Consider the following 8,428-nt stretch of genomic DNA (forward strand, 5'->3'; position numbering starts at 1 on the left):
GACCCGCTTTGTTACCTTATGAAAATTCATGAAGGGGGAGATATCTAAGATCTGATGCATTGGAAAAAAGGTCTGAGGTGATGTGTGAGCGTGCGTTTTTAATGAAAGCAGGAAAAACCTTTCTAACGGTGTCGCTAGCTCCGATTTCCTCATTGAGAATCACTCAGCTGTCACTTCTCCAGTTATTAAAAAGAAGTCATTCCTGGAGCGAGTTATTTATTTATCAGAAAACAAGTAAGTTACCACCACGCTTCAGAGATATGACGTGTCTCAAGGAAGCAGTAATCAGAGTAAAAACCCTTTGTCCAGCTGCTCTGGGAGATGTGCAAGCACCGTCTCTCCCTTCCCCGCGTCTGTCACCACACTCTGCTCACATGGGGCTTCTTTCTGTATTTCAAACATGCCAAGTTGGCCCCCATCTCAGAACTACCTGGGATGCTCTTCCCAAGAGCTTCACACGGCTCACTCCTTCTCATTATTCAGTTTTTAAAGAGACAATCCTCTCTTTCTTTCTTTCTTTTTTTCTTTGTTATTTATTTTGAGAGACAGAAACAGTGTGATTGGGGGAGGGGCAGAGAGAGAGAGGGAGAGAGGGAAAATCCCAAGCAGGCTCCACCCTGTCAGCATGGAGCCCCATAGGGGGCTCAAACTCACAAAACCGTGAGATCATGACCTGAGCCGAAATCAAGAATCGGATGCTTAACCGACTGAGCCATCTAGGCACCCCATAAAGTGACTCTCCTCTTCTTAGGGAGGTACAGTGGATGCTGTTGGGTGGTCTGCCCATATCCCTCTTAACGGGCTGTGTGTTCATCCCCCAGATGCTGTGGGTGTTGGCTGCTCAAGGCTCAGGGCTTTGTTCTTTTATGAAAGATTGCCCCTGGCTGACAGGAGCCTCCTCACCTAGTGGTGGTCCTGGAGACGATGGCTGAAGATTACATCCTCCCACCCAGGGGAGGGACGTGGCCAAGTGATGGAGGGACACCAGCCTCCTCACCTCTGGGTGGGACAGCTTTTTGGTGCAGTTCACGATTCAGGGCTTCCCATGGGATCAGGCTGAGACTAGACTCCTTCCTGAGGACGTGTAATTGCCAAACTTCATCCCCTGCTGTATGCTACTTTTCCCACTCTCCTTAAGATCACTGAAACGGGAATTCCCACCCTTTACTCTGTTCACCGGGAACATAATCTAAGCTAGTTGGTGCAGAGGTGGAGTAGATCTAGAATTTGGGATTGGGAAAATCAACCACTAGATGGCAGTGTGAAACCCCATCATTGTCAGTGGGTAAAAAAACGTTAGCCTTTAACTTGCTGGAGCGGGGCCTTTGCTGAGATTTTTACCTGTAGCAACTGGGACAAAATACAGGTAGAAGAGAATGCGTTCAGTTGTGCAAGGATGCTTGCAAATATTTAACATGTTTGGGGAAAACAGGAGAGGCTTGGGACACAGGACTGCTTGTATTATTTTTGCAACTTCTGAGTCTGTAGTTATTTCAAAATCAAAAGTTAAAAATAAAAAGCAAGCAGGGCGCTGGGTGGCTCAGTTGGTTAAGAGTCCAACTCTTAGTTTCAGCTCAGGTCATGATCTCACGGTGTGTGAGTTCAAGCCCCACATCGGGCTCCGTGCTGATAGCACAGAGCCTGCTTGGGATTCTCTGTCTCCCTCTCTCTCTGCCCCTCCTCCACTCACTCTCTCTGCCTCTCTCTCAAAAATAAATAAATAAAACTTTCAAAAAAAATTTTAAAAATAAAAATAAATTAAAAGCAAGGAAATAAACTGCCATAATGTGAAAACAACACTGTATCCTAGGTGAAATGGTAGGGGTCAGTAGCATCCTCAAGGAGGTAAGAGATACGGAGACAATAGTTCCCACGTAACTGCCATGCAATTCAAGCTTGTCCCCTCCGAAAAGTAAATGAATTGTGGCCCATGACTTGGATTACCAGAAACTCAAGCAAATAGCAGCCCCAATCAAAGTTGCTTGACTGAATGTGGTACCTTTACTAAAACAAATTAATATAGCTTTTGGTATGTGGTGTGGCAAATACTTCTTTTCTATGCCCATCAGAAAGGTGGGTCAGAAAGAGTTGGCATTTAGAAGGAGTGGATCATAGTATACACCTGCAACTTTGCCTCAGGCCAATTTTATTGCACCTAGGCTCTGTCATAATGTAATCCAAAGGGACCTCGATCATGTGGATGGTCCACAGAATATCACACTGGTCAGTCATATCGATAGCGTGTTAAGTGAATCTGATAACAAGGAAATGGCAAGTGGTCGGGAATGCTGGCAAGACACAAGCCCTTCAGAGGCTGGAAGATAAAAACTAAAAAAGATGAAGAAGTCTGCCACAAAATAAACTTTTTTTTTTTAAGCTTGATTATTTATTTTTAGAGAGGGAGTGAGAGCGAGTGGTGGAGGGGCAGAGAGAAGGAGAATCCCGAGCAGGCTCCACACTGTCAGCACAGACCCCGATGTGGGCCTCGAACTCATGGACTGTGAGATCATGACCTGAGCCAAAATCAAGTCAGTCGTTTCACCGACTGAGCTACCCAGGCGCCCCCACAAAGTAAACATTTTTAGAGGCATAGCCTTCTGGGGCTTACCAGGACATCTTTTCTCTGCTGAAGGATAAGAAATTGCACCTTGTGCCTCTCGCCACTAAAAAAGGCACAGAACATACAGGCATTTTGGAGGCAGTATTTATCACATCTGGGAAACACTGCTCTGGTCTAGCACCAGTTTAACTGGGACTCAGAGCAGAAGAGAGCCCTGTCGTGGATCCAGGTTAGAGTATAAGAAACAGTGCTGCCTGGGCCATATGACCCAAAGGATTCTAGGGTATGAGGTTGATCCGTGGTAAATAAAAATGCTGTGTGAAATACTCAGGAAGCCCAAAGGTGACCGTTGCAGGGTACTTGGGCAAGGCCATGCCACCTGCAGCAGAGAACTACGTACTTCTCTGAGAAGCTTCAAATAGGAGCTTCTGACACACTGTTGGGACCCGGAAGAGACTCTTAATTACGAGACATCAGGCAATTACGCAATGAGAGCTGCCCACCCTGGGCAAAGCTTGTTCCGACATAAGACCGGGGACCCCAGCAGCATTCCATTATAAGAAGGAAACAGTGTGTGTTGAGACAGGACTCACGCAGGTCCCCAAATTGTAGGTAAGCTGTACCAACAAGTACTTCAGATGGCATACCTCTCGCTTCTCTTACGTGGACTTTTCCTTAAGCTCATAGCTTCTTGAAGTTTCCCCAAGACCAATGGATGGAGGAGGACAAATCCTCATCTTGGCATGTTAACACGGGTTGAAAATAGACAGCTACTACTACAGCCCATCTGGGCTAAAAGACGGGGGTGGAAACAAATTCTGCCAGCAGGTATCTGCTTTGGTGCTCCCGGTCACCTACTTTGTATGGAGAGAAAATGCCCCCCCCCCCAAAAGTTTATGTGGAAATTCACGGGCAGGGGCAAACGGCCTGGCGGGTCAGGTGGTGGCCTAGCAAAGAGCAAGATTAGAAAATCATGAAGGAGCACCTGGGTGGCTCAGCTGGTTAAGCCTCCAACTCTTGGTTTCAGCTCAGGTCCGTGATCTTGTGGTTTGTGGATTGGGGTCCTGCATTGGGCTCCACACTGACAGTGCAGAGCCTGCTTGGGATTTTCTCTCTCTCCTTCTCTCTGCCCTTCCCTCATTCATGCTCTCTCTAAATAAACAAACAAACTTAAAAAAAAAATCATGAAGAAGTAGGTCTAGAGGCAAGCATGTGAATGAATCAACGGGAGGGGGCGAGAAGTGCTAGCGAATGTTCACCAGATCTTATCTATTACAGACAAGGCAGTAACTGACCAAGCGACAGGAAGACTCACTCAGCAGATGCCAGAGAGCTTCCATCCTCAGCCACACAAGCCCTTGCACAACTGGCTTATGAACAGGGGAGCCGTGGTGGCAGCAGTGGGGTTTACGGGTGAGTTCAACAGCGTGGGCTGCCTCCCCTCAAGGCTGATCTAGCTATTGCCACTGCCACATATCCACCCACCAGGAATAAAGAGCACTGGAGCTCTCCACACGGTACAACCCCTTGAGAAAACCACCCAGCTACTTGGTGGCTAAAGGATCCTATCAGACCCCCTTCATGCTAGAAAGAACAACAATTCATCCTGCGCATAATTGTATTTATCATCAACTGTGGACCACGTGCTACAGTTAGGGCGGTAGTATGTTCCAGAAAGCCTCCTTTTATAAGTAACCAGAAATCGTACGACCCAGAATCCTGCAGGACCTGCAACCAAACAGAGTGACATTAACATGGGGAACAATCGGCTCTGAGTGGTACAAAGGGTGGAGCGGAGCAGATGCTCCCGGTGTCTTGTTAAATCCCCTTTACAGCGGCATCTGGGTGGCTCAGTCGGTTGACTCTTGATTTCGGCTCAGGTTCTGATCCCACAGTTCATGGGTTTGGCGCCTCCCCCCCCCCCCCCCCCCCCCAACCCTGGGCTCTGTGCTCATGGTGTGAAGCCTGCTTGGGATTCTTTCTCTGTGCCCCTTCCCCTCCTGAGCGTACACACCGGTATTCTCTCTCTCCCCCTCTCTGCCCCTCCCCCTCCGCATGTGTGCATGCGCCCTCTCGTTTTCTCTCTTCTGCCCCTCCCCCTCCTGCACACACGTACTCTCTCTCTCTCTCTCTCTCTCTCTCAAAAAAAAAAAAAAAGAACTTTAAATCCCCTTTACAGGCTGGAGTGCCAGTGTTGGCTGCTAATGCCTCACACCTATGCTCTGCCCCAAGACTTGCATTTGGCTGAAGGAAACTGTCTAAGTCACAGATGGCTGGGAGGTTAAGCCACTTCCCACCCAAGGTATTGCCTGGAGTCAATGACTTACTGACTGATGCAGAAATATAGGCCCAGACCTTTCACTTCAGGGAGGTTCTCTAAACATCTGTACTCCCACTTCTACAGTGCACAGAGGTGCTGTCCAGCCATGGACTACATTTCCCAGCCTGTCTTGCAACTAGACGGGGCCATATGAAGATTTATTTATTTATTTATTTATTTAGAGTGGGGGAGGGACAGAGAGAGAGAGAGGGACAGAGACAGAGAAAGAGAGATTCCCAAGTAGGCTCCGCGCTGACAGCACAGAGCCTGACCTGGGGCTGGAACCTACGCAGAAACCGTGAGATTATGACCTGAGCTGAAACCAAGAGTCAGGTGCCTGCCAGACTGAGACGCTCAGGCGCCCACATATGAAGGGCTCTAACCGATGGAATGTGAGAGGAGGTAAGGCATATTCTCTCAAGACCAAGATTAAGATGTCTTTTCTGTTTCTTCTTTCCCTCATCCTCCTCCGGCACATAGATGACCCTACAGTAGGGAGGCCATCAGATCCAAGGAGTCTGGGTATCCGAGTTACCTTGTGGAAGACTGCCCCCAATTAGTCATACTTATATTGTTAAATGAGAAGTAAACTTTAATTCTGTTCAGCCATTAAACTTTGTGGGTTGTTTCATTATAGCAGCTGGCATTATTCTAATATACTCTTTACCTGTGAACTCTAAGGGGATTCCTGAAATACTAGGATGTTGAACTGGATGTTTCCAAGGTCAATTCTGATACAGATTCTCTGGTACATTTCCTTGAAAAATGGCTGCATGATGAGTTATTTCACTTGAGGTTTACTTTATTGAACAGTATCCCTTAATTATTCTGTAGTAAACATGGTAAGGTTCAAAATCACTGGATCAGATGAACTGGATTCCAGTTCCAAGCTCCTCTCCCAGCCTGTGACAGGATCCTGTAAAATATGGCTTTACCTCTCCAAACCTCAGTTTCATCATCTGAAAAATACAAATTAAATATTAAATGTACAATATGACCTCTTAGATCCCTTCTAGCGCTTGTATTTACTGATCCTCTATATTGTATTAAAATCAAATCTCTTCAAGAAATATACAGCGTCAGCTTTTTATAAGCCGGGGGTGGAGTGGGAGCACAGGACTTTAGTGCATTAATACTGCATTAAACTTAACCTATAATAAACTTTTTAATCACAGAGTGTCTTTTATTATTGGACTTCAAAATTTGGAGATGAGTCAAAGACACTAGGTTCTTCGCTTTTGCCTCTAGGTAGTCAAGTTGTCTCAAATAGCTCAAATACTCCATTCAATTAAGGCATAATTGGGGAAGATTTGTTTCAGAGCAGGGGGAAACAGGGCCAAGTGAGTCCAATGGGAAATGGCCATATTTGGCAAGGCCGAGAAACACTCCAGGGAACTCGGCCATGACCGTGGCAATGACATATAGGCCCATGTTGAGAATTAATCCAACATTAAGCTTATAGGCTGAATGAAGATTTGTTTCCTTTATAAACAAATAGGCATGGCTATGTTCCAATAAGATTTTGTTTACAGGTTTCAGTAATCATTTTTTTAAAATATAACAAACCTAAAGAAAGTCATTTAGAAGGCACAAATTATTAAAGAAAAATTTCCACAAGGAATTACAGATAAATCTTTTATCCTGGTAAATATAAAGTCTTCTAACATTCTGGGGGCACCTGGGTGGCTCAGTTGGCTAAGCGTCTGACTTTGGCTCATGTCATGATCTCATGGCTCTTGAGTTTGAGCCCTGTGCTTATAGCTCAGGGCCTGGAGCCGGCTTCAGAGTCTGTGTCTCCCTCTCTCTGCCCCTCTCCCACTCACACTCTGTGTCTCTCTTTCTCAAAAATAAATAAACATAAAAAAATAAAGTCTTCTGGGGTGGCTGGGTGGCTCAGGTGGTTAAGCATCCAACTCTCATGGTTTCATGGGTTCGAGCCGTGCATTGGGCTCTGCACTGACAGTGCGGAGTCTGCTTGGGATTCTCTCTCTCCCTCTCTCTCTACCCCTCCTCCCCCCACGCTGTCTCTATCTCTCTCAAAATAAATAAATACAACTTAAAAAGTCTTCTAACATTCTGTGTCTCTGAATCACATAGATTTTCTTTTTCTTTCTCTTCTTTTTTTTTTTTTTTTTTTTATTTTTTGTTTTGGGCGGGGCATTTAACTAGTTTCTTGATGTTTGTGTAAGAAACTTAGGCCAAGCATATATAAGGAAGGTGTCAGAAAATATCTGGGGCTCTCACCTTTTATTAGACTGCCTTTGTCTTACCTTTTGCATAATATGCAGATTCTCATGCGGCTGATTTTCCCACAGGTGAGGATGAGGACCAATCCTCAGAGGTTGGAGGCTGGATTCAATTCATGCTTGGGATTACACTTTCCCCAAGAGGTAAATTGTGTCCCATTCTAGGGGTTCACTACGGCTCGAGCAATGACATTCCATGAAAACACTTAAAGGAAAAGAAAAGGCAGACGATCTTCTCAGCCTCTTTACCAAGGGTTTGGCACTACTCAACCCTCTACAGACCTGGCTTCCCTGTGTTGGGCTGTTTATTCCTTACACTCCTGTTACTAGTATAAAGGGCACAGCTATTTCCTTAAGCACCTGGACGTAAGGCATTGCTGGCTTTCTCCATTGAGGGCCTACGGAGTAATCACAAGTTTCAGTACATACAAATACACCACACCACTAAAGGACGTGTTGAAGGATCCAAGACCTGGTTCCATAAAGCTTCTAGAACATGCTTTAAGCATCACCTGGGCTTAAAATCTCAGCACCATCTGACCCCCACCCCCTTTTACCTTCTATAGCCAATCATGTGCAAGTTTACGATTATTCAACATACACAGGGTTTCTCATGTCATTCCATTCTAAGGCCACCATCACTGACCTCAGGCCCTGTCACTGACACGGTAGTGTGAGACTACAGTCTTTCAGCCCCATCTTAGACATACTGGCAGATGAAGCATTTAAAGCCCATTTCCCATCATATCAAGTTCTGCTCAATTCTTGACCATGGTTTCCTATTGCATTTGCACGTCTAAATCCGCACACCCCAACCCCAGAATCTCTTAAAACGAAGCTCAAATTTGCATTTTCCAGCTTTAACTTCCCAGTATCTATTTCACACATCCAACTCAAATATAACTAACTACCTGAGAAAACTTAAGCTTTCTTACATATGTGCCTTTTTTAATACTCTGCCTTGATTCTTCTTTGAAACTTTTTCCCTATGAGTAGGGTCTGGGTTTGTTTTGTTTTTGCTTTTTGTTTTTTCCTACTGCTCCAAATGCAGAGCCATCATCCACATAGCTACTTTGCAGTACGCTGTTGTGGAATCAAATTAGGAAATGGAATCCCTCAGGTACAATTCAAGACCCGTCCCATCATACATATCTGACAGACACTGTTCTATGGTAAAGGGTGTAAAATTGAACCCAACAGGAATAGGTTCCTGCCCTCATGGAGCTTAAATGGGAGGTGGCAGTGCTAGGGTATAAAGATATTAAATAAATACATAAATAAATAAGCAACATATTTAGAGTG

This window comes from Panthera uncia (assembly GCF_023721935.1).
Source record: "Panthera uncia isolate 11264 chromosome A1 unlocalized genomic scaffold, Puncia_PCG_1.0 HiC_scaffold_17, whole genome shotgun sequence".
In the NCBI taxonomy this organism is placed as follows: Eukaryota; Metazoa; Chordata; class Mammalia; order Carnivora; family Felidae; genus Panthera; species Panthera uncia.